General features: G+C 50.6%; 1 long non-coding RNA gene across 2 annotated transcripts; it reads right to left on the reverse strand.

The window, feature by feature from the left end:
* Positions 1-1,210: 1,210 nt before the first annotated feature.
* Positions 1,211-25,316, reverse strand: LOC135918432 (uncharacterized). Of its 2 annotated transcripts, none has more exons than XR_010569652.2 (3): positions 25,109-25,316; positions 8,853-8,928; positions 1,211-2,301 (listed from the first exon to the last, which is right to left on the reverse strand). It is a non-coding gene; the product is annotated as an uncharacterized lncRNA (long non-coding RNA). The 2 variants fall into 2 exon arrangements; XR_010569651.2 differs by having other exon boundaries at positions 8,853-8,962.
* Between the last annotated feature and the right edge of the window lie 335 nt (positions 25,317-25,651).

Raw genomic sequence — 25,651 nt, forward strand, 5'->3', positions numbered from 1 at the left:
AAGTAATCATGTCGCCAATAGGCATTAGTAAGAGGCGATTGGAGGGTTGGTGGAAGATAAGTAGGGCTGAGCACGAGGTCGCGGTATCGAATCCTGGCCCGGCGGCCGCATTTCGATGGGGGCGAAATGCGAAAACACCCGTGTACTAAGATTTAGGTGCATGTTCAAGAACCCCAGGTGGCCTAAATTTCCGGAGTCCTCCACTACGGCGTGCCTCATAATCAGAAAGTGGTTTTGGTTCGTAAAACCCCATAATGTTTTAAAGAAAAGTAGGGAAATGACAAAAGACGGAGACGTACAAAAGCACAGTTCGCACCGCGCGATCAGAAAATTTGGTTGTGGGTGTTCATTAGGTTTTTTTTTCTTTTTTATTGTTTAATCTAGGTGGGACAGGCAGTATAATAGCAAGAGCTTGGTGGCGCAACCCACCGATCCGTTCCAAAGTGGATGCTCATAACATCCATCCAGGAATGGCGCTCGTTAGATACGGGATCTTTTCCTTCGGGACCTTCGAGATACGGGACCTTCGAGTTCACCAGACCACATCGAATCGCGCCACACCTAAGTAAGGAACGCAGAAGCAGATCTACCCCGTTCCCGAGGTGTGGCACGTGCAAACGAGTTGGCGTCCCCCACCTCGTGCGCCGCAGGTGGAGCTATTCACTGCTTGACTCTTCCCTAAAGTGTAGCGAGAGCCTGGCACTATTCCAGGTAACGTGGGTCCAGAGGCAAGACGGCTGTAATGCACCGTGAAGCCTGGCAGCAATCCCCCAATCCGCCTTTGTGAAGGCATTTGCAAGTCAGGATGGCAATACCGCAGAGAGAACTAAGCACTCGGACAATTGCGGACCAAAGAGCGACCCCTTCCGCCGGGTGTGACACAATCGCACGGGCGCCTACCATTGGCCGAAAATGGCGCCACCTGAGCGGGTTCGCCGATTGGCCGAACGTGACCTGACTTCGAGACACCGAAGGGCTTAAAAGACACAGACCGGGAGCAGCAAGAGAGCATTCCTTCATTCATCTCTTTCGAGCTTCTTGCCATGGGCCGCAGCGTCCGAGTCTGCGGGCCCGTAATGACTTTATGACGGTTAATTTCTTTGTACTCTCACTGTAAATAACGTAAATAAATCTCCAGTTTTCATCTCAAAGTCCTCCTCAACCTCGGCCAACTGCCGCACCCAACGGCAAAGTCCAAAATCTGGGGGACAGCAACTGGGATCGTTCTCCAAAGATCCGACAACTGGTTGAAAGCGGTGGAATTGTCATCCAAATCCAACACGCTGCAGTTGGTAACGCTGTAAAAAACTAGACCTAAACAAGCTTTGTTTTTGTTACCGGTGATGTTAGATCCCGGCAAGACCACCTGCCACCCACTACCGTGTCCTGGCTTGAACCCATTGTAAACTGAGCAGCACATGGACTACGTTGCCCCATTGCAATCTGAATCTTGTTGGAAGTTTGGAGAACTAAATAACGCTTTACTCGCCGTGTTTAATGTTCCTTCTGTTGAGTGAGAGGAAATTCTTAGTAACGACTGCACTTGACAACTCAAAGGACAAGGCTTGTTTCGTAATGCTCGAAAATTAGGAATCTAGAGAAAATAGAGCTGTGTGATCGTACTTTAGCATTCTTCGAAAAATGTCATTTTTTGAGGCAGAAGTGTGCGCGCCAAACAACGTAAGAGCATTGAACGTAGGTGGTTCTGAAAACACGAATACCGATTTACATGGCAACTGTACCCGCACTCATCGAGTGCAGACGTGCTCAAGGACCGCTCGCAGACACCGCAGGCGTGCCTTGAACGGCGCCCGTAGCCGGGCCCTGAGGCAACGGTCACTTTCACGGTCAGCGTCGCGTCCCGGGCTGCTTTGGAGCTTCACTGTCGGGCCAAACGACTCAGTATGGCGACCACCCTGCCCCTAACATAGACAACTGTGTCACCGCTGCTTCAAGAAGGCGACGCTGCGCTTGCCACATGCGATATGTAGTTCACGCAGGCACAGCATCTGATACCGTATCTCTTCAGAACGAGGAAGGTGGCGAATGGACTATGGTGAACAGTAAACGACGCGCCCGCGCCGCCACCGCCCCCACCAACAGCAGCAGCAGCAGCAGCGCCGCCACCGCCGCCCTTGCCCGGGACTTATTTGACAGTGTTCCTGTCCCGTTGCGGCCCCTGAGTTGATCTGGCGTCCACTAGACAGTGGTTGCCATGCGGCAAAACAGGAAATATATTGAGGCCCGAAACAAGGTGCCCCAGCCCTCCTTTTCGAGCCACCGTTTCCTCCCAGCGTAGATCTGTAATAAAAATAAATTGCGGTTGGCATTATATTTCAACACCCACAATAAACACCATCTAGAATACAATGAAAAATGATGAGCTGCATATGCATGTGTTGGTCATCTTACATATGAGAGTTCTGGAAATTCACCCTTCTGCATTTTCTTAAATGAGAGCCCGTCAGGAAAATAGCACAAACAATTAATTGTTATACAGAATTCTCTGCATGGCTTTAAGGCCAACTGCTAAAAAATTGCGGCTGCGCAAGAAGCCTAGCTTAAAACAGCATAGCAGGCCAAATTTAAATTCGAAATACTAGTGGAACGAAAAGCTAACAAAAAATATCGTAGGTCGCTCTTTCATATGAATCGGTGGAACATGAACGTGAAACATCTTCACAGAAACTGATGCATGTTTATTGTACATGAAGAATTAGGTTGCAAATAGTTGGCACAGAGATCCTCGACGAATTCCACAAGCGACTGTAGTGGAACGAGTCGTGACCGGGAAACATCCCCTAAAGACACTGCATTGCACGCGCCAGAGCTCTCTGCACATCCCCCATAAGTTGCAGGCATTCGCAAGCTGTACAAGAGAAAGTAAACGTGTTTTAGTAAATCGCATGGTGAACTCGTGCTCCACGGCAGCGTCCTGTTGGCAATTGGCGTCCTACTGCCGAGTTGCTTCAGCGAGGTACAAGCATTTTGGTCTGGCTCCGTAGTGTCTTGACTTGTGACACGCGCAGCTTCAGAAATGCGCGGGGCAAATCCCGTAGCATGCACCGCCGACGCACGTTCACACTGGCGTGTCTCTCGCCGGACCAAAGCGAGATTCGCCCGTTGACATTGTTGCCTTTTTGCGCCGCTTAACGCCGCAGTTTTCTTAGTTGGTGCCATCACAAGCGAAGCAGTAGGCAGCATGTAAGCACTGCTGATGCATGCTAAAGCTGCACTCCGTAGGTGGCGTCACAGGCCAATCCGACGCGAAAGACATCTCGCTTTAGTCCGGCGAGAGACACGCCAGCATCAAGCAGAACGCCGTCGCGTGTTAGCGGCGCTTGCTGCGAACTGTGCCGCTCACATTCCCGAAGCTGAGTGCGTGGCAACTGACTTCCCGAGACACTACAGAGCCGGACCAAAGTGCTCATACCGTCACCAAAGCGACTCGGCATCCGGGCGCCGCTCACCAGTAGGACGCCCTTGCCAAGCAAACCTGCAACATGGTCGCCGACTTGCAAATCGTGCGCCTTTCACTGCAATGGACCATCATTTCACGAGGCAAACATGGAAGAGATTCTCTGAAGACACAGTTAACGTTTGCGTTCTATAGATTCCTGCGAAAGAGGGATCAACAATAGTTCTTATACTAAAGCTGAAAATGCTGCATTACCCCTTGTCCAGCGTGACCCCCGAGATTAGGCAGTGCCCGCGATACGGTAATTTATCTTGAAGGACCAGTGCAAGGACTTGTGTCATAGCCGTCAACCCCCAGGTGCATGCGTCATCTGCTTAGGTGCTGCTTAGAGGCTGCTAAAACAAATAATATTGTTACGTAGGAAGACACCGACGAAAAGCTATTTACAAGTATATTTACAAGGCAATACGCCGCAGTTGACCAAGAGGCAACAGCCCGCGCTAGCTTCCAATCGTCGTCTTTGTATTCTTCCTGCTCGGCTCTTCGTCATTGGGAAGACTACCCCGTAGCACTACCCCCGGCGGCAAAAGCGCCGTCCCGGAGCGACTAAAGGCTGGACTCTGAAGCAGTGTAGCAGCTCTTGAGCTTACTGACGTGCACGACATCACGAGACGCCAGAGTAGATGACGAGGTTGAGCTCACAGGAGCAATTTCATAAGTCACAGGCGTCACCTGGCGCAGCACGCGGTAGGGCCCTGTGTATCGCGAAAGGAGCCTTTTGGAAAGTCCAACGTGACGACAGGGCGACCACAGGAGCACGAGTGCACCAGGCGAAAACTGTACGTCACGGTGGCGGGCGTTGTACTGACGCTGCTGCGTGGTTTGCGAGTCCGTCAGTCGAGCATGGGCAAGCTGGCGTGCATGATCGGCGAGGGCGAGGGCGATGGCATCGCGCGCATACTCGGTCGTGGAGGTCGCAGCAGGAGGAAGTACCGTGTCAAGGGGCAAGGTCGGTTCGTGACCGTAGAGTAGATAAAATGGAGAAAATCCGGCTGTGTCGTGCCGGGAAGAATTGTAAGCAAAGGTGACGTAAGGAAGGGCAACGTCCCAGTCGTGGTGGTCCTTCGAAACGTACTTGGACAGCATGTCGGTAAGAGTACGGTTTAAGCGCTCTGTCAGGCCAGTGGTTTGAGGATGGTATGAGGTAGTCAGCTTGTGTTGAATAGAGCAGGAACGCACAATGTCGGCGATAACTTTCGAGAGGAAGTTACGACCACGGTCAGTAAGCAGCTGTCGCGGGGCGCCATGCACTAAGATAATGTCACGCAAGAGAAAGTCCGCGACGTCAGTGGCGGAACTGGTAGGTAGAGCCCGCGTGATAGCGTATCGGGTGGCGTAATCAGTTGCGACGGCTACCCATTTGTTCTCAGAGGATGACGTGGGAAAGGGACCGAGGAGGTCTAATCCAACACGAAAAAACGGTTCCACGGGGACGGTGATCGGCTGGAGATGACCGGAAGGTAGCATCTGAGGCGTTTTCCGACGCTGGCAGGGATCACAGGCAGCAACATAGCGTCGGACGGAGCGAGCAAGACCAGGCCAATACAAGCGGCGGCGGACGCGGTCGTACGTGTGGGTTACGCCAAGATGTCCTGCAGTGGGTGCGTCATGCATCTGAAAGAGCACAGTCTGTCGTAGATGTTTTGGCACGACAAGAAGAAGATCAGGGCCATCAGGGAGGAAGCTCCTTCGGTACAGAATGCCGCCCTGGAGGACATATCGGCGAACGGATGCGTCGGTAGGTGTAGAGCGCAGACGGTCGATGAGTACTCGCAGCGATAGGTCTCGGTACTGCGCATCGGCGATGTTAGCGAAAGCAGACACAGAGAAAATGCCGTCGGCGGTACTGTACTGTCGGTGTCGTCAGGCTCGTCTACCGGGTAGCGAGACAGGCAGTCAGCGTCCTTGTGTAGTCGGCCAGATTTGTAGGTGACAGAGAACGAATATTCTTGGAGGCGTAAGGCCCAGCGACCAAGTCTTCCTGAAGGGTCTTTCAATGAGCATAACCAACAAAGCGCGTGATGGTCTGTGATAACGGAAAAGGGTCGGCCATATAAGTATGGGCGGAACTTCGCAACCGCCCAAACTAGGGCCAGACACTCACGCTCAGTGATGGAATAGTTGCGCTCCGCGGGCGAGAGGAGCCTGCTGGCGTAAGCGATAACACGGTCGTGGCCACGCTGGCGTTGTGCCAGTACTGCGCCAATTCCGTGACCGCTGGCATCAGTGCGGACTTCGGTAGGCGCAGAAGGATCGAAATGGGCCAGAACGGGAGGCGTTGTGAGAAGATCGATGAGAAGCGAGAATGCAGGGGCCTCGTTATCGCCCCACTGGAAAGGGGCGTATTTTTTCAAAAGCTCGGTTAGTGGTCGTGCTATGGCCGCGAAATTTTTGACGAAACGGCGGAAGTACGAGCAAAGGCCGATGAAGCTGCGCACATCCTTGACACACTTCGGAACAGGGAAGTGCGTAACAGCATGGATCTTGCCTGGGTCCGGTTGCACTCTGTTCGCGTCAACGAGATTTCCAAGGACGGTAATCTGGCGACGGCCGAATTGGCACTTCGATGCGTTGAGTTGCAGACCGGCTCGCCGAAAAACATCCAGGACTGCTGAGAGGCGCTCGAGGTGCGTAGCGAATGTTGGGGAGAAAACTATAACGTCGTCCAAGTAGCACAGGCACGTGGACCATTTGAAACCGTGAAGAAGGGAGTCCATCATGCGTTCAAAAGTGGCAGGAGCGTTACATAGGCCGAACGGCATCACCTTGAATTGATAAAGACCGTCGGGTGTTACAAAGGCAGTCTTCTCGCGGTCGAGATCGTCCACGGCAATCTGCCAATAGCCGGAGCGAAGGTCAATAGAGGAGAAATAGCGAGCACCGTGGAGGCAGTCAAGGGCGTCATCAATCCGAGGTAGGGGATACACGTCCTTCTTGGTAACCCTGTTAAGGTGCCGATAATCCACGCAAAAGCGCCATGAGCCATCCTTCTTTTTTACCAGCACAACCGGTGACGCCCATGGACTACATGACGGTTCAATAATGTTCTTGGCAAGCATTTTGCCAACTTCGGTGTGAATCACTTGACGCTCAGCCGGTGATACTCGATACGGGCGGCGATGAATAGGAGGGGCATCTCCGGTATTAATGCGATGTTTAACAGCTGTTGTTTGGGCCAAAGGACGATCGTTAAAGTCAAAAATATCTTGGTAGGAAATCAGAACGCGATAGAGCGCGCGAGCGTGCTCGGACGGCATGTCTGGTGCAATCATTTTCGGTAAGTTGGCGATGGTACAAGTTGCCGACTGCGATGGTAGAGGAGGATCGGTTGAATTGTCGTCTACTGAAATCGATGCTACAGAGTGATCCTCGAATGAGCAAAGTTGGGCCAGAGACATCCCGCGTGGCAGCACTTGTGTCGTCAAGGCAAAATTGACCACTGGCAGGCAGGCGCAATTCGCCGTAATAGATAAAATAGTATGAGGTAGTGTGATCCCGTGTGTAAGGAGGACGTCTTGCATAGGAGCCGCGATGTAGTGACCGTCGGGCACTGGTGGGGATGACACGAAGTCAACGTAAGTCAGTGCCGAAGGTGGCAAGCGAACGAAGTCGACGGAACTGAGGCGAGGAAGGTGTTGTTCAGCGGGATCCAGAACAGGCAGGTCGAGGCGGAGAGTACTGGCGGAGCAATCGATGAGAGTAGAATGTGCGGAGAGGAAGACGAGGCCGAGGATGATGTCGTGGGGACAGTGAGCGATGACTGTGAATAGCACGGTAGTGGAGCGATCGGCGAAGGAGACGCGGGCGGTACACATACCAATTACGGGGGCTGTTCCGCCATCGGCGACACGGACAACAGGCGTCGTGGCGGGCGTTATTATTTTCCTCAGCCGGTGACGAAGATCCGCGCTCATTACCGACAAATGCGCCCCAGTGTCTATGAGAGCTGATACAGGAACACCGTCGACTTGCACGTCAAGAAGGTTCAGATGAGTGGGCAACGTCAGGAGAGGATTTGGCGGCGTGAGGAGCAATGCAGCGTCACCTCGAGGCGCTGCATCATCTAGTTTTCCGGCAGGGAGCGGCGTCCGAAGGGAGTCGGCGAATAGGAACGACGGGGCTGGGGAGAGCGAGATTGTCGTCGTGGGGGCGAAGGCTAACGAGAATAGGGGCGGTTCGGCGCAGGAGAATCGGTGGCGGCATTATCTGAGCGGGCAGCATAGGGACGAGAAAGGCCACCTGGGGGGCGAGAGTAGGCAGTATATGTAGACGGGTTCAGGGAACTCCAGCGACTGCGGCAGTGCCGAGAAATGTGCCCAATTCGATGGCAGTGAAAACAAATTGGCTTGTCGTCTGCAGTGCGCCATTCAGAGGGGTTGCGGAAACGTGGTGGGTAAGAAGGTGTGGGACGGAGTGGAATCGAAGATGCCGGGTGGGGATCAGGGCGATGGGCCGAGCAGATGGTGTGAATACCCATGTTGGCGAACTCCTGGCGGACAACTGCCTGGATCAGGGAAACAGTGACTGCAGGTGCATTGGAGGGGCTGGAGTCGAACGCAGCCGGATAGGCGGCCTCGATCTCACGCCGGACAATCCTGGTAACATCGCCAGTGTTGTTGGGACGAGGAGCGTCGGCACAGGAAGATGTCGCTGGGGTGTTGGGCAGACGGGCAAACTGTTGGTCGATACGTCGGCGAACAAGTCTCGAAGCTTTTGCTTAAGCGAATCCCAACTGGTCAGCTCATCTTCGTGCGTCCGATACCAAACTCGAGGTGTGCCACCGAGGTAAAAGACGACGTTGGCGAGCATGATAGTTGGGTCCCACCGGTTATTGCGGCTGACGTGTTCGTAAAGGCTGATCCAGTCCTCGACGTCTTCCCCATCGTGGCCCGAGAATACGCCAGGATCATGGGGAGCGGGGAGAGTGATGTAGGTCGTCGAACTGGCAGCAGGTGTCGGAGCCGGTGGAGTCGGGTTGGCGTCGCCGGGAGCCATGAAGGTAGGCTCGACGTACCGTCCGCTGCGAAGCTCCGTGACGAGGTGCAGGGAACGTCCACCTCCACCAAATATGTTACGTATGAAGACACCGACGAAAAGCTATTTACAAGTATATTTACAGGCAATACGCCGCAGTTGACCAAGAGGCAACAGCCCGCGCTAGCTTCCAATCGTCGTCTTTGTCTTCTTCCTGCTGAGTTGTTGTTTTGTCAAGTGAACAGACACAAGAGATGACTGCAATGCAACGCTTTCAAAAATCTATGCGTACCTTTAAATGCCAGGATGCATGGCCTAGTACAGAAATTCAGATTTTCATGTACCATAACTTCTCTTGCCATGAAGACAAAAAGCAAACCCGAAGGCATAATGAAATTACCTTTCCATCATCTCTCACCGACGATCACAGTCTGGAGGCCCTCTGACAGTTCGCTCATGAGAGAGTCCTTTAGCTCCTGTGAGGTCCAGGGTTAAGATTAGATTTAGCTCCTGTGAGTCCAGGGATAAGGTTAATAGGGATAAGAATTGGTCACAGACAAATGTAAGGGACAGGTAGTACACATTGCAAATCAAAGCAGCTACACTGGCAGAATTTTTAAAAGAAATTAATACAGCTTTGACAAAATTAAGAAGCCTGACAGCGAAAGCTCTCAAAGTAATAAATGCAGTGAAAATGTGCAGTCCTTAGCTTTATTCTGAAGCGATTCTTTGTGGAGTTTTCAAAATGCTCTTCATTTTTTGCTTTTCATTCACTAGTGTCACTTTGCTCGATGCTTCCACCTGCACTGCCTATAAGTAAAACCATGCAACGTCGCATTAGTTTGAGAGCACACTGCACAAAAGCGAAAGCAAGATGTGATGTACAACAGCTGTAGCAGACTTCTAGAGCTCAAATACTATGGTCGTAATTTTGCAATGTTTCCACCTGAGAACAGTAATATTTAAGTATTCTCAGTAATTTTTTACAAGCTGTAAAGTGTTGCTGACGTGTGGCAACTCATTCTACAGGACTACAATAACTAATAACCAGGCTACTTTCTAATGATTAATTATAATGTCAGAACAACCCAACTACAGTCAAAAAAGGAAGTCGGATGAATGCTAACTATAACTGGTGCTCTACAACACGAGCCGCAGCTTGGACAATCTATTGCACATGTGCACAAGAACAGTTTTCAAACAAAAAACGATGAATGCATGATCAATGACTCATAACTTCTACACATTACAAGCCATCCTGCAAGTGCACATTAAACTCCAAAGCTATTTATCATGTAGCAAGGAATAAACTTATCCACATGAGACGTTGAAGCAGCCCTGCAGCACTGTGATAACAGAGCAACGTGACTGAGTTGTCTATCTTGTGCGCATGTCTTCCATGTTAAACCCGTCGCACGTGTGCCGATAAGCGATACGTCGTGCCTACATAAACCCTTGTTTTTTTCTGCAATAAAGGAATCTTGCAAAAGCTGCTGCTGCGTCCACATCGGTTATTACAAATACTAGGCGGGTGACGTGACGCCAGGCCACGTCACCCGCTGCGGAGAGGCGTCACAGCTGCGCTCGCTTGAAGCCTCGTCACTGCGGTACCACGTGACTAGGTAAGACTTAAAGGGCTTGATATAGTCTGACGTAGCGTGAGTACGTGCACATGTTACGTCAAGTTGGCGTGAACAAGAGTGGCTATAGTTTGACTGATGGTTCAACGCACTGGCGCAACCTACATAACCGCACGCGGCCTACGCGCTCGCCTGCGCCCAACATCCAGCGACGCTCGCCCGCGCGCTGATAACGCCGGAATATGAACGTGCCTTTAGTGGCTGCTTCGCTGGCGCTTGGTTGCTCAGTCTCGCCATGCGTGGCTCGCCGGCTGGGCCGCCTTTGCGTGCACTTCTGCACAAGCGACATGCTGAATCCAATCATTCAGTAGATATACTTAAACGTCAGGCCATGAAATCTCAAGCAAAAGTAGTGTTGCCTGCTGCAACACCCGAGCAAAGGAAGGCCAGATCAGCATGTTATAGAGAAGCTTAGTAAGCGTGAAAGCGTGCCAAGATCGAAGCTACTGCAACCTCCGCCGTCGTTCCGTAACACGAACAAGGAGAAAGAGACGAAGTTATGGATACAAGCAATGGCACCGACAAAGAGCGCTTGCATAACCTTGCCTTTAGGCTGGCAGCAAGCTCGACAGCGATGACCACGACTTCACGGACAACCTTTACGGCAGCATCTGATGTGTGTCAAAAAGTGTGGCCTAACTTTAGTGAAACCGTGTGTGCATAGTTTTTGCAAAACCAAGCCAAACAGACCTTTCGCTCGTGATAACTAGATTTACAAGAGTGAAACCTCTGCCTTATTTCTGGTCATCGGTAGCGTCTAAACGCCGGAAATCGCACGGTAACGCTTCTCGAACGAAATCCCGAAGAGCAAGGACCTAGGCATCAGTTGCGCCGGAACAGCGGAGATCGCACGGTAGCGCTTCTCCAATGAAATACCAAAGAATATAGAACAGACCTGGCCATCGGTAGCGTCTAAACGGCGGAAGTCGCATGGTAGCGCTTCTCGAACGAAATCCGGAAGAGTTTTAGTATAGCGTACGCTATGCCATTGCGTACGCTAAAAAATAGCGGATCGTCACTGCGCATGCGCTGAACGCTAAACGAAATAGCGGGTATAGCGGGCGTACGCAACGCAAACGAGTTAGCGTTACCGTTTTTGCGGGGTTTGCGGAGCTTGCGGGAAACATGGCGGTGGTCCCGGCTGCCCACTTCGAATTGAATTTGGCGTTGCTTTTGTAAAATGCACTTCGTTCGTAGGAAATGACTGTGTAAACGGCTTTCGCTTTGTCTCAGGCCGCTTCGACGACAGAGTATTATGGATAGCCTCGTGGTGTTTTCGAGATCGCTTCTCGTTTCGAATGAGTCGAAGCCTAACGAAAGAAACATTCGAGATGTCAGCGCCACCTGTCACTAAAGGCGCGAAATAGCCGCAACGACGGCATATGACCTCTGATATCCGAAGATATCGCCGGCCAACTAAAATTGTAGAAAACATGTGCTTCTTAGCGTACGCTATATTATAGCGTATAGCGTACGCTGTAGTTGCGGACGCTAAACTAAAACTGCCTAATAGAGCACGGGCCTTGGCATCAGTAGCACTGAAACGGTGGAAATCGCACAGTAGCGCTTCTCGAAAGAAATCCTGAAGCATAAAGCACGGACCTTGGCATCAGTAGCGCCGAGACGGCTGAGATCGCAGGGTAGCGCTTCTCGAACGAAATGGCGAATAGAGCATGGACCTGGACATTCAAGCATCGAAGCGGCGGAGATCACACGGTAGCGCTTATCGAACGAAATCGAGCAGAACCGAGCTCGGAGCTGGGCATCGGAGGCGCTGAAACGGCGGAGGTCGCATGGTAGCGCCTCTCGACCCAAATCCCGAAAAATAGAGCACGGACATCAGCACCGGCATTAGTAACGCCGAAACGGCGGAGATAGCACGGTAGCGTTTCTCGCACGAAATCCCGAGGAATAGAGCGTGGACCTGGCCATCAGTAGCACCCAAACGGCGAAGATCGCACGGTAGCGCTTCTCGAACGAAATCCAGAAGAATAGTCTCAGTAGGTGTGTTGTTATCAGACACAATAGGCCGACATGGCATTTCTCCTGTAACTATTGCTTCGACGGGAACTTTATGTAGTTTAGGAAGCAGATAAAAGCGGCATGCTTCTTTGTTCTTGCACATCATGAAGGAATGTTTAGATTGCGTGATTATTTCCCTGGACAGGAGCTCCCCTATTTTGCTTTGTACAGTATTGATGTAGTCTGAAGTTGGGTTAGAGTCGAGTTTTCTGTGATGTGTGTCGTTTCTCAGATGTTTGGAGTCCTCAATCTTCTACATTTCTATAGGCCAGATTACGATACGGCTGCCTTTGTCTGCTGATTTTATTACAATATCATTCCTTTCTCCGACTTCCTTAAGGATGTGGTGCTATGCCGGGGACAATTTTTTACGATTCAGGCAATGCCGCGCTTATTCTAGCATTTCCTTTTAGATAAGCTTTAAGTATATATGCAGGCTTGAGCAGTGTTCGACTTCCGGTGTCCACGTGCCAGCATGTCTACGAGGGTCTCTATGCTGTTTTCCTACGTCTGGCTTATCGGAAAGGAACTCCTTGATGCGCATGAGTCTTGAAAACTCTGGTATATCTTTTTAGAGATTGTATTCGTTTACTGCGTTGTTCGTTGTGCAAAACGTTAGAGCACGTTTCAGGAGATCAACTTCATCGGGGCTTAGACTCTTGGATATGTCTACTGCGTTGCTGCAGTGCTCTGGATCCTCGTCCCTTAGCACTGTCGGTGGATCTGTGTGCTGTAGGGGTTACATTAGTTCTCTTGGGTGTATCTGTAGCTCTAATATCTTTGTTGTGGTATTTATCTGGGAATTTTTCCACCCTAGTTTGGACGAGTTGTTCAAGTTCTCTTTTTTTCGGTTCAGATAATTTTATGCTGTCGAGCTGATCAGAAATTATCGTAACTTGTTCCTTGAAGTGTTCGACAATTTCAAATAAAGAGAGCGATGCATTCTCTACGACAGCATTCCACTTTAATAATAGCCTGGGGGGTAAATACCCGATGGCACATCTACTTTAATTCTGGGAGCTTTGCGTGTTTTCCTTTCTTTAGGGAACGCCAGGTGGCGCAGAGCAGTGCGGACGCGCTCTCAACGGCTCCGTCTACGATTGTATCCTGTTGCGGCCAAAATCAACGGACAACTCCCGAAATTGCATCAGATATACCGGAAGGCGTAAGGATGTTGCCGATACCAAGTTTTTGGTGATGCGAATCCCGGTTCTTCCGAAATCGAAGACCATCGCCTGCACTTCGACTCGCCACGCTAACCCTAACAGCCGGTGCGGAGAGCGCGACTCCAGGAGCCCGTACGCGGTCTAACCGCTACGTGACGAGCAGCACTCCACCCGATATGGACCCGGACCAACCAAAGACCACAACGCCCAAGGACCAGGACTCCGAAAATCAAATGGAGGCAGTCACGAGAGTTGATGGCGGCTTTCTCTCGCCTGACGAGGTGAATTACGAGGAGTGCGCCAACGACGCTGAGAGCGCCGAGGACATCAACAAGCAAGGTCAGTGGCAAATAGCATTATCCCTACGAACGCGCAAGAAAATAAGACAAGAAGCGCGGACCACCGAGTCGAATGGCGGGGTCAACCACCCCAACCACGAAGCCGGGATGGAGCAACGCGCCGGAGACGCTCGGCGCGTCGCGCTTGCGCAAGAACACCGGGGGCGCCCTAGCTCCGGAGGAGCAAGCGACGGGGCCCGTAACGCAATATTACCTACACGAGAGATAACTATGAGTTGACGCATGGCGGAAAGGGGCCACCCACGCCGAAAAGCACCCCCTCTACCCAAGAATGACATGAAAATCATCATTAGACCGAAACCAGGATTGGCGATTCGGGAACTACGTACGCATGAGGTATCCAGAGCAATAGTCCAGGCGTGTGGCGGACCTGCAAACATCACAGGAGACGATTTCTTGCTGCGGATACGGCCGGGCTCTAACATTGTCATAGCAAGCACACCCGAAGAACGAACAGCGGAACAGATCCTGAGAATCAAGGAGCTGGAGCTGCGAGGCAACAGACATTCTGTAAACACCTACATCTCCACGCCTGACAACCTCCTTAAGGGAGTCATACACGGACTGGAGCCTGGAACTACAGAAGAGGAACTCATCAACAACCTAAGAGTGCGGACGCAAGGGGTGCGAATACTCTACGCCCGTATGCTTGGCAAATCGAGGACGGCAGTGCTGACGTTCGATGGCCCCATCGTGGCACGCTACGTATATTACTACGGTGGCGAGACGCCATGTATACCCTAACCAACCCACTCGACAATACTGCAAGATATGCCAAAATAAAGGACATAGGACGGATGTCTGTCCAACGCCCACTGTAAAGGCTTGTGCGAAATGTGGCCTCCGCGACCCACCAGTGGACCATGAGTGTGAGCCCAAGTGTGTTCTGTGCGGGGGAGCTCATCCTACAGCGGCACCAGAGTGCACCGAAAAACTGAAGCGCGTCCCGCAAAGGGGAAGACAGCGTGTGAGACAACATAACCAGGTCACAGGGGCCCCCAAGAAGAGGTGGCTCAGTTCGGACCGAGAGAACTCTGACTCGCCGGAGAGGTCCCGCTCGCGTACCAGGTCGACCTCCCGAGGCCGATCCAACTCTCGGGGCAGAAATCAGGAGGAGAAGCAAAGCAACAGCCAACAGAAGAGCAAGAAACAACCTCCAAAGAATGAAGGCGACAAAAACAAGGTGAGCTGGTCAGCAATAGCCTCCCAACACACACCTCACACAACTGCACAGATAACGCGCCTAGAACGAGAGCTAGAGCTCATGAGAGTTCGCTTAGGCGACTTAGAGCGTGAGAATGTGATGCTAAAGCAACTTCAGTCGCAGCAACAGAACACACAGGCTAAACCGGCGCAGTCAGAGCAAGCTTCGAGGCAAGCTGTACAAGCACCCCAAAAGCGCCCTAGAATACAATCGGTCGAAACACTCCAGACACAAATCCAAGAGACTTTCGCACAACTATTACCCTCAATAGCGCAACAGATCACCCAACAGGTGTCAGCCCAAATAACACAACAACTAACGCAACAAATGACTGAGTTTGAAGTGAAGTCCGACAAAAAACTCCAGGCTCTGCAAATTGAAATCATGAAAACGGTGCGTAAGCAAATTACCGGAGCTAACATTAGAGAGAGAGCCGAGAAGCCATACGCCAGACCAGGGCTGGCAGCTATTGCACAAGAAAGCAACCATGCCTAAACATTAACCAACTATAACAGAAAATTGCGACATCTGGCAGTGGAACTGTCGTGGATACCGGCGGAAAAGGGGACTTTTAACACAGCTGCTGAGCTCACAGAGCGAGCCACTAGCTGTCATAGCCCTTCAGGAAGTCGGATCCCCTCCAACCCTTCAGGGATACGAGGTGTTCACACACCCGGATTCGGAGATAGCAATAGCAACATTGGTAGCGAAATCGATTACCGCAATCAAACACGATCCTTTTAGCGATACGGATATTCACCATTTACTATTAGAAATCGTATATAAAGGCCTGAACAAAAAGAATGCCTTTATACTAAACATTTACAGTCCACCAAGCCAGAGAAAGACAAAGTTTGACAGACTCTTGCAGGAAACTGCCCGCCTGGTAAAGGGAAGACCACTGGTGATAGTAGGTGATTTTAATGCAAAAGATCCTAGTTGGGGATACCCGAAACAGGACGCTAAGGGCAGAAACATCCTGGAACAAACAGAACGACTAGACATGACAATTATAACGGATCCTGGAGTGCCCACTAGACAGGGCAACAGTGGGAGCATGGACACCAGCCCTGACCTCACGATAGTGCAGAATTGTGAAGATGCGCAATGGATAAACACCCTAAATGATTTAGGCAGCGACCATTACATCATCAGCACCACAATACGGACTGGGAGAATCAAACGCCACATAGGCATAGCCAACATTACCGACTGGGTGAAATACCGCCGGATGCAGAGCCAGCAAAGCACCACAATCGATGATTTAAGTAAATGGTGTGAAAGTTTAAGAACACAAAAGGATAAAGTCACAAAAGAAATAGCCCGCACATGTGACATACCTGAGATAGACCCTCACTTACTGCATCTCTGGGAGGCACGCAGAGGACTAACAAAAAGATTGAAGCGCCAGACACGGAACCGGCAGCTAAAAGTACGCATTGCAGAAATCACCCGCAAAGCGGAAGAGTACGCGACGCAACTAAGTGCGTCCAATTGGGAACGCTTCTGTGACTCCCTTAATGACACACTGAGTACCGCAAAAACTTGGCGCATACTAAGAGCAATTATGGAACCAACAAAAACCAAGAACGAGGGCTGTAAAGCGGTGGAACGGCTAATCCATACGTACCCAGGGACGGAACAAGAACTCAAAGAAGAATTATATAACAAGTGCTTCGGAACAGACCCATCTCCCCCACCCTGTGTGACCAAATACGGGGGGGGGGGGGGGCGCCTCACCCCGAACTCGATGAACCCATCTCCATCGAAGAAGTTAGAGCTGCCATAGCGAAAATGACCCGAAACACAGCGGCAGGCAAAGACCGGATAACTAATCCCATGATTAGAAACCTAAGCGATGAGGTGTTACAGGCCAATACTACCTTTATAAATGAACATTGGCAACAGGGTACTATTCCAAAGGAGTGGAAGCACGCTCAAATAGTTTTAATTCCGAAGCCTGGCAAGAAATTAGCAATTAGTAACCTTCGACCAATCTCCCTAACTTCCTGTCTGGGGAAACTGTTTGAAAGAATAGTACACTGTAGATTACAAAACTACTTGGAGGACAATGAAGTCATTCCAGACACTATGTTTGGATTCAGACCCAAGCTCTCAACTCAAGACATCCTCCTACAGTTGAAGGAAGAAGTTTTGACAAATGTACCAAAATCAAGCGAACACGTTGTCATGGCCATAGACATAAAAGGAGCTTTTGATAACGTAAGCCACCAAGGAATACTCAATGGCCTGGCTGAAATAAACTGTGGAGAGCGGATATACAACTATGTTCGCAGCTTTTTACACCAACGTACCGCTGAGATTAAATTTGGCGCAGTAGAAATCAACCCTTTCAAGGCACCCAACAAGGGTACTCCCCAGGGCGCAGTGATCTCGCCAACGCTATTTAACGTGGCCATGATAGGCCTCGCAAGAAAACTACAAGCCATCCCGGGTATCCAGCACGCCCTATACGCGGATGACATTACAGTCTGGCGTGTCACCGGGTCACTACGTGAAAAAGAAGAACGCTTACAAGCAGCTGCCTGTGAAATCGAGACATACGTGCGAGCCAGAGGGCTGCAATGTGCGTCAGAGAAATCGGAGATAATACGAGTCTGGAAAGGCAAAGGGAATCGTAACGTCCCGATGGACCCTGCCCTTAAATTGGAAATCAGACTTGGCAATGATGCAATACCTGAAAAGACCACAATCCGGGTACTAGGCATGTGGCTACAATCAAATCAACACTGCCAACACGGGCTTAACCTCATCAAGACGGCAACACAACAAGTCGCGAGAATGATAAAGCGGGTAGCCACGAAAAGGACGGGGATGAAGGAATCAGACACCCTTTGCCTCATAAGAAGTCTGGTGGTTAGCCGCTTCGTTTACAGCTTGCCGTATTACCAGCTAACGAAAACAGAGAGGGATGCGATCAATTCGTGCTTAAGGAAAGCGTACAAGACCGCCCTACAAATTCCGCAGTGCGCCCCAACCGAAAAACTCATGTCTCTAGGAATTCATAATACATTCGAGGAACTGGCAGAAGCTCAGCTGATAACTCAAAGAAACAGACTCGCACAAACGACCACGGGCAGGAAACTCCTTGGCAGACTCGGGTATCACGAGCTCCTTGAAAAACACAACCAAACTAAGCCCATCCCCAAATTAATCAGAAACTGCATCAAAGTGGCGCCAATACCCAGAAATATGGACCCAACTCTACATGCAGGCAGAAGAGAAGCCAGAGCTGCATACATTGAAAAAACGCACGGCGACAAACCAAACTCCCGCTTCGTGGACGCGGCAAGATACCCAGGCAGGCAGAAAAGAACGGTAGCTGCTGTCACTGACTACATGGGCAGAGAAATCATCAGCGCCTCCACTCACAACACCACTATCGTGGAAGCAGAAGAAATCGCAATAGCCCTTGCTATCAAAGCGACGGAACCAAACCAACAACAAATAACCATCCTATCAGACTCTCAAGCGGCATGCAGAAGCTACCTCAGGGGACGAGTATGCACCGCAGCCTATAGGATTATACAAAATATAAAACCCCGAGCCAGATTTCACCTTTTATGGATACCCGGTCATGAGGGAATCAGGGGAAACGAAGAGGCTGACAGAGTAGCCCGTGCGCATGCTACACCCCACGGGTGCTCACAGGAAGCCTCTGACGACCCGATCCCGATTGACCAGAACTACTCAGAACTTGTAAACTATCACAGAGGAAATAGAATGAAGCTACCACCCCCAGATAAGAATCTCACTAAGGAAGAACAGGTTATATGGAGAAAGCTGCAAACCTATACATATAACAACCTGCACATTCTCCATAAAATTCATCCGGAAAGATATACGGACACATGCCCATGGTGCGGAGTCACGCCAACCTTAGACCACATCTCATGGGCATGCACGGCATATCCACAAAAGACAAACACAGAAATTACGGAGCATACACAATGGGAGGCGGCGCTGTCCAGCTCACAGGAAGAGGTCCAAAGGGCCATCATCCGACAAGCAAGACGGCGCGCGGAAGCCAGTGGGGCCCTTGTCTAGGGGCTCCACCCATTGAGCGTTTCATTCTACAATAAAGTTGTTGTTCTGTTCTTTCATTTCTTTACTGCAGCTAGTGTAAGTTTTTAGGTGAAATCTATCATTTGTTTGTTAAGCGGCGAGTTCGCGGGATTAGAGGAAAGTATTTTTTTTTACATTTTTTACCACGAGCACTGGTTTCTGCCGCTCCCTCTACTATCTCTTTCACAGACAGGATAGCCCACGACCCCCAGTGAAGCCGGTAAAGAGGGGTGCTGTGGACACGCCGACAGACACACGTCCGTTGACATGTGACTGACAAACGGCCGTGTCACTTGCTTTGTGCGCAGCTCGCCTTTATTCTCAATTCTACACCCTCGCCGTTAACCCACCATCGCTCGCTGCCGTACCCACCCGCCTTACCTACTCGCCACTTTAGAAGGACCCTACCTATATATGCTGTGCCGAGGAAAACATATGTCACCTTGAAAAAGACAAGTCCACTTGTCGAAACGTTGGCTCGCGCTTTCACCTTGCTGTCGTTCTGCTCATTGTCTCTAATTTCCATCTCCCGCCTTTCCCCCATATGTGTAGGAAGTATTTTTTCACACCAAAATGGTGATTTCATAACATCGCTTGACTAGAGTGAGACTTAGTTAATATACCTAGAAAGTGAGCTAGATTTTGAAAAAAAGGTCTCAGAGAGCTACTCGTGGCTAAATTAAATTTTTGGTAGCTGGTTGTGCAAAAGTAGGTAGATCTAGCTATAATATAGCTAAAGTGGCAACACTGATTGTACGTGTAAGTTAAGTTCCTTTCCCTTTATCTCCTGTTAGCTTGAACACTAGTTAAGGAGGGAACGTGTTTAAGGTCCGAAGTCGGCGCCCTTCGATGATTCGAGTGCATGGTGGCAGCGCGAAGGAAGATCCGTTGTACGGCAAAGAGATGCTTTATTCAAGCACCGAGGCGTCTGTCCGAGCCCAAGCCCGGAACTCTGGTCCTCCTCCCCTCACAACCAAAACGTGACATTTTAATCCCTCAGTTGCAGAAAGGAGTCGCCAACGAGCCAATCACACATGCAAGTTCACATCATTGCAACCAATAACACCACGACCTCCTCCCGCGCACGGCATTGGTTGAAACAATGGCACACTTTACAACACGCAAGGGAATAGGATTGCTCAAAGACACGTGTCTCTTCAGCGGTATTGTAAGAGAAGCTCGGGCGGAGCAATTGCCGGCCTTGATCGCCGGGCTAAACCCACCACCACCATGCCTCTCTCCTACGTTAGGCCCCGAGTATCGACCCTTGATGTCCTCCCCTTTTCACCGGCAAGCGACCACCACGCAAGCTGCGTGGCGTCCGCTGGAAAGCAGCACAATACCACTGCGCAAACGCTCCGTCACGTGGTTTTTTTTAGATTTCGCCAGCTGTCTTTGGAATCCGGAATAAAGGGCTACGTCACACATATCGTAAAGGAAACAACTCGATCGGTGGTTTCTGAAGGTGCACTACAAGTTTGCGTATCATACTTGGGGTCCTCAGCCAATAATGACAAAGTTGGGTAATTATACTTAATTAGTGAGTTATGGTTAAAACGAAAAATTGTAGGAGTTACTATAGACCAGAACACGATAGTCTCGAACTGGATGGGCTGAGCGTATACTCCGGAACCTAGCGACCAGTCGCCATCTTCCCTGAGCTGCCAAGACGCATTCGTGTGCATGTAGCGTGTGTGTGTTACGGGGTGTTCAATGTGTAACTATGTCTGTGCCCGCAACATCCAAGTACAGAACATCATTAGGGCGTCACTGCGTCATATATGGATGTGCAAATGGCCAGAGAAAACGAAGCAGATTGCAGAGCACCGTTTGCGACGAACACGATGTAAGTCGAGCGCTGTGCCATACTCAGCCGTGCATGTCCTTTTGTCTCTGTATTTGTGTATCTGTGCGTGTCTGTCTATGTGTATGTATCTGTTTACGGGCCTCGATTACACAAAGGCCTGAAGTCGGCGTCGTACAACGGCTCTCGCCATAGAACTCCGCACCTGATTCACAAGTGCCGCGAAAGTGTTCACACCACTACAAAGTTCTGACGCTCATGACAATCGAGCTCATGTTAGTGGCCACGAAATTATGCAATACCTTTCAGCAACTATTCGAAGCCTTTACAAGTGAAGTCTGGTTTGTGTTGCTATTGTAACTACTGGCCAGAGGGGCGATGTTTCTTTAAAAAAAGTTTGCATACATTGCACAATAGATCCGACGCGGTTGAACTAATGTTAATTCATTCTTCCGCCGTCCCGAGACAAAATACAGACACATCTGGGCGTCCGCGCACGTGAGCTACGCTTACTCGAACCTACGGCATGCCGCCTGTTTTCAAGGTGCGGGCCGCGAGATTTTTCCAGGCACTACAACGCGGAGGCAAAGCATATCGCGTACTGCAAGGCTTTTAATAGTTCATGACATATTGTCAGGCGTGCAAATCAAAGTGGAAGAGCCGCAGAATCAATGTTTCCCCATGCAAAGGTAACACGAACTTGCCCGAACGATCTGCTTCGCCTGCGGAACTTGGGCTTGCCACAGCCATTCCGATTTGCAGCACACTCTTGCCGAGAAGCTGAATTTCACTAACTAAATTCGCTAGCTAACATTCACCATCCCGTCCTTCGTGAGAAGTTCAAAGAAATTGCAAGCGCAAGCAGCGCAAGCACTGCGTCTACCTGCGGTCGCCTCGCTTGGCAGCTCGGAGCCGTTGGAGCAGCAGATGGCGCCACCGCGCTTTGAAAATGGCGCCGCTCAACTTCTTCTGTTCTCTGGTGTATAGGCTATTGCGAATAGTATGCATTCGGTTCAATTCGCTTCCGACGCGCCTTTTATTTTTAAAACCTTGGCTCTAGTTATGTAGGACAACCTTTATATATATTGACACGTGTGCTGGTTTATCTTTCTCTTGTGACCGCTTTTCACCGGCTATAGCCATTGTTAAACGTTATCGATCAGTGCAGGCCGCGCCGGCATGTATCCCACGTTCTTCGAATGTTGTCGATGGTTCTCTCCGTTGTCGGTTGTCACTGAACCTTGTGTAATGTTATATAATGGGCGTCACGAATTGTGCAGCATTTTCTGCAAGCACGCGGGTGCCAGCCATGAGCCATGTGTAAAAGCCAACGCGCTGGACCCGTTGATCAGATTTTCGACGATTGCCGACTGCGTTCGCCGCTATCGTTGTGCTTTGAATGTCACTTGTTTTTAGGGGCACAAATTCTCCCAATACAGATATTCATCATGCAAGTTTTGCTAGAGTCCTTGACCATCACTGCAACGTGACATCTGGTGGAGGTGCTTTTGCACTCATGTGCCGGACGCCCCCGTCAAACCCAGGCCCCGAAGAGAACACCAAAACACCACTAGAGAGATGACCGGTTTGTTCCGCCACGCGAACCCGAACATTTCGGAGGACACGTTGGCCTTCCCATGTGTGCTATGAAGCCAGAATGTTTCGGCGGATTGATTAGCAATCCGTCGAAGACCGTTGCAGAATCTTTAATGGGAGCCAATGGCATCGAGATGCTGGAAATGTGCACACGGCAATACAACCGCCGAATGCTTTCACCACAGAGCGAAATCCAAGCACTCGGCTCCGACGACCTCCGAAAGACCATTGGAGCCGTTGTACACGAAGAACTGCACAGAATGCTGCCTTGCACGCAGCCTCCACTGCTGGCATCGTCCGAGTAGAGATCCAGCTAATTCGCCGCGCCCACGCTGGAGGCACTGTGACGCCGCAGTTCCTCTTTTACAGCTGCCAGCTCGTCCTCCGGTCGCCCAGCGCAGCCACCCGATGAAGACATCTATGGCGCGCTTCAGACCAACGCCCGCTCTGCTATCACTGCGGGGAAGCTGGCCATGTATACCGCCGATACTCATACCACGACTTAAGGCAAGGAAAGTTTGCTGTCAACTTGCCGCGACCGCAGATTCGCGAGCGACTACGTGACATCGCCAACTACAACTCCGCAACGCAGTGGACGCCTCAGCGTCCTTCGCATTAGCGGTCACCAGGACGCTACATAGGACGCTACTAGCAGCACCGCCAGCTGTGCATAGGGGCAGCCCGTGGCTGGTACGTAAGCCCATACGCGGAAAACTAAAGCTAGCAACCGTTGGAGGTGCACCGTTTGGTGTTCGTCGAAATGCCAACGTTCCTCCGCCGCCCACATGACTCTGAAAAGACCTCGATGACACTATGCCACCTGAACAGACAAGAAAGCTCTGCCTGAAGAAGACCTGGCTGACTAACCAACGTAACATTTTAGGACAAGGCGACGCAGCGGTGACCCGTCGCCGCGCCCTAACATAAACGTTAGTCAAAGAACTACGGATCTCTACGTGCTTCTCGACGTCCGCTAAGTCACCGCTTTTGTAGATACTGGAGCCGGCTAATCCGTCATCAATGGATTATTCACTGCTAAGTTGAACAAAGTGAAGATGGCATGGGACAGCCCTCAAATTCGGATACCTAAATGACACCTGATAACACCGACTGGAATCTGCGCGGCAAGACTTACAGTTCATGACCGGGCCTACCTTGCGACGTTCGTTGTCCTCCAACAGTGCTCGCGACACTTAATTCTGGGCGTGAACTTCTTGAGGCAACACGGCGCAATCATTGACCTGTAGTACAAGACGATAACGCTATCCGAAGACCATGTTATATCGCCGGAGAGCACTCTGAGTCACCATGCCTTGAGTGTGCTTGAAGATCAATTCAACATCTCGCCTCACTCCAGGATCATCATTTCCGTCGGTACCAAAACACCTAGAGACATAGCAGGCGTTGTTGAGGGCGAGGAGTGTAAACTGCTAGACCTGGAAATTTGCGTCGCAAGAATCGCTCCACCGCACAAAGGAAAAGCGAAAGTAATGCTGGCAAACTTCAGCTGAAAGTGTGGCAACCAGCAGTGCATATGTCGCCTCTGATAGTGCTGCACTTACCTCGACCGCCATAATTCCCGAAACACCCTTCGACATCAATCCGAGTCTCCACATAAGTAAGCAGCAACAGCTCGAAAATCTTTTCCGACGATACAAAGACTCTTTTTCGGTGTCATCGAGGATTCGACAAACACTAGTTGCTAAGAATTGCATATAGTACAGAATGGCCTCGGCCATTCGGTCAGATCCCTTACCGACGTGGAAGCGAGAAGCCACAGCGCAGCATGTCAATGAAATGCTACGCGACGAAACCAGCCAGCCTTCTAAGAGCCCGTGGGCGTCTCCTGTATTTTTGATGAACGGAAAGGGCAGAACCCTGAGTTTCTGCGTCGATTATTGTTGCCTGAACAAGGTCATGAAGAAGGACGTATACCCGCTCCCACGGATACCTGACGCATTGGACCGGCTGCGCAAAGATAAGTATTTTTCTCATCGATAGATCGTAAGACTGGCTATTGGCAAATTGAAGAAAACGAGAGGGATCGCGAAAAAAACGCCTTTATGGCGCCGGACAGCCTCTACTAGGGCAATGGCATGGCATTCGGACGGTGCTTGGCACCTACAGCGTTCCAGCACGTGGTGGACACTGTATTAGCAGGCTTGAAGGGGCATACCTGTCTCGTCTACTTGGATGTTTTCTTCGGGAGAATTTCAACGATCACCTTAGTTGGCTTTGGACAGTACCAGAGGTCATCAAGTTATCAGGGTTCACTCTGAAGCCAGAAATGTGTCGCTTTGCCCACGATGAGCTCTGTTCCTCGGCCACGTCATCAGCAAATCTGGAGTCAATCCTGATTCATCGGCCATCGCTGAAAATCCATAGCCCGCCGAGAAGGGAATGCGAATATGCCTTCGTAAGTGTGCGTATTACAAGCGCTTCGTCAATGACATTTCACGCGTCGCCGGGTCGTTGACATGTCGCATAAAATAGGAGGTCGAGTTGAAGTGGGAAACGCCGCAAATCAAAGCATTCGAAGAGCTTAAACAACGCTGCAGTCACTACCAATACATGCCCAGTTCAATGAAGAGGTCGACAGCGAAATTCACACCAGCGCAAACAGCCTGGGCATCGGCGCTGTCCTACTCCAGAAGAAAGACGGATTTCAAAGGGTCATTGCTTACGCTATCCGGTCACTGTTGAAAGCACAAGCCACTTATTCGACGACGGAAAAGAACACCTTGCCATCATTTGGACTACGACGAAATTCGGCCCTTACCTATACGGCAGGTCCTTCGGTGTCGTAAGCGGACACCATGTCTTGCGCTGGCTGGCAAGCTTAAAGGGCCCTCCAGGACGCCTCACACGATGGATTCTGAGACACAAGGAATTTAACATCGCCGTCGTCTGGCAGTCAGACGACGGCGATGTCGTTTTGACAGTCAGCGGCAAACCTTTGTCCTAGACTAAACGTTTGCTTCTTTTTTGGCAGGCTCTGCAAGCTGTGGGACAGTATCAGCTGGAAAACCGCTATCATCTTCGCAACTGTTCCTGCCGATTGATCTACGCATGCGGATCTCGGGGAAGCTGCAGCTTCGACTAGCAAGCCATCCTTGACTTCATTGGCTCTGAACCTGCCAATAATGTCCCCCAGGCGTCGATCACCGATTACTTAAAGGCCGTCAATTTCGTGGATCGTTGCAGTCAGCGGCAAAGCTTTGTCTTAGACTAAACGTTTGCTTTGTTTTTGGCAGGTGAGTGTTGATTACACCCGTTGTAATTCATCACTTTTTGGGTTTTCCCGCTGACTGCACCATGTATT

Source organism: Dermacentor albipictus, chromosome 2 (genome assembly GCF_038994185.2).
Source record: "Dermacentor albipictus isolate Rhodes 1998 colony chromosome 2, USDA_Dalb.pri_finalv2, whole genome shotgun sequence".
Classification (NCBI taxonomy): domain Eukaryota; kingdom Metazoa; phylum Arthropoda; class Arachnida; order Ixodida; family Ixodidae; genus Dermacentor; species Dermacentor albipictus.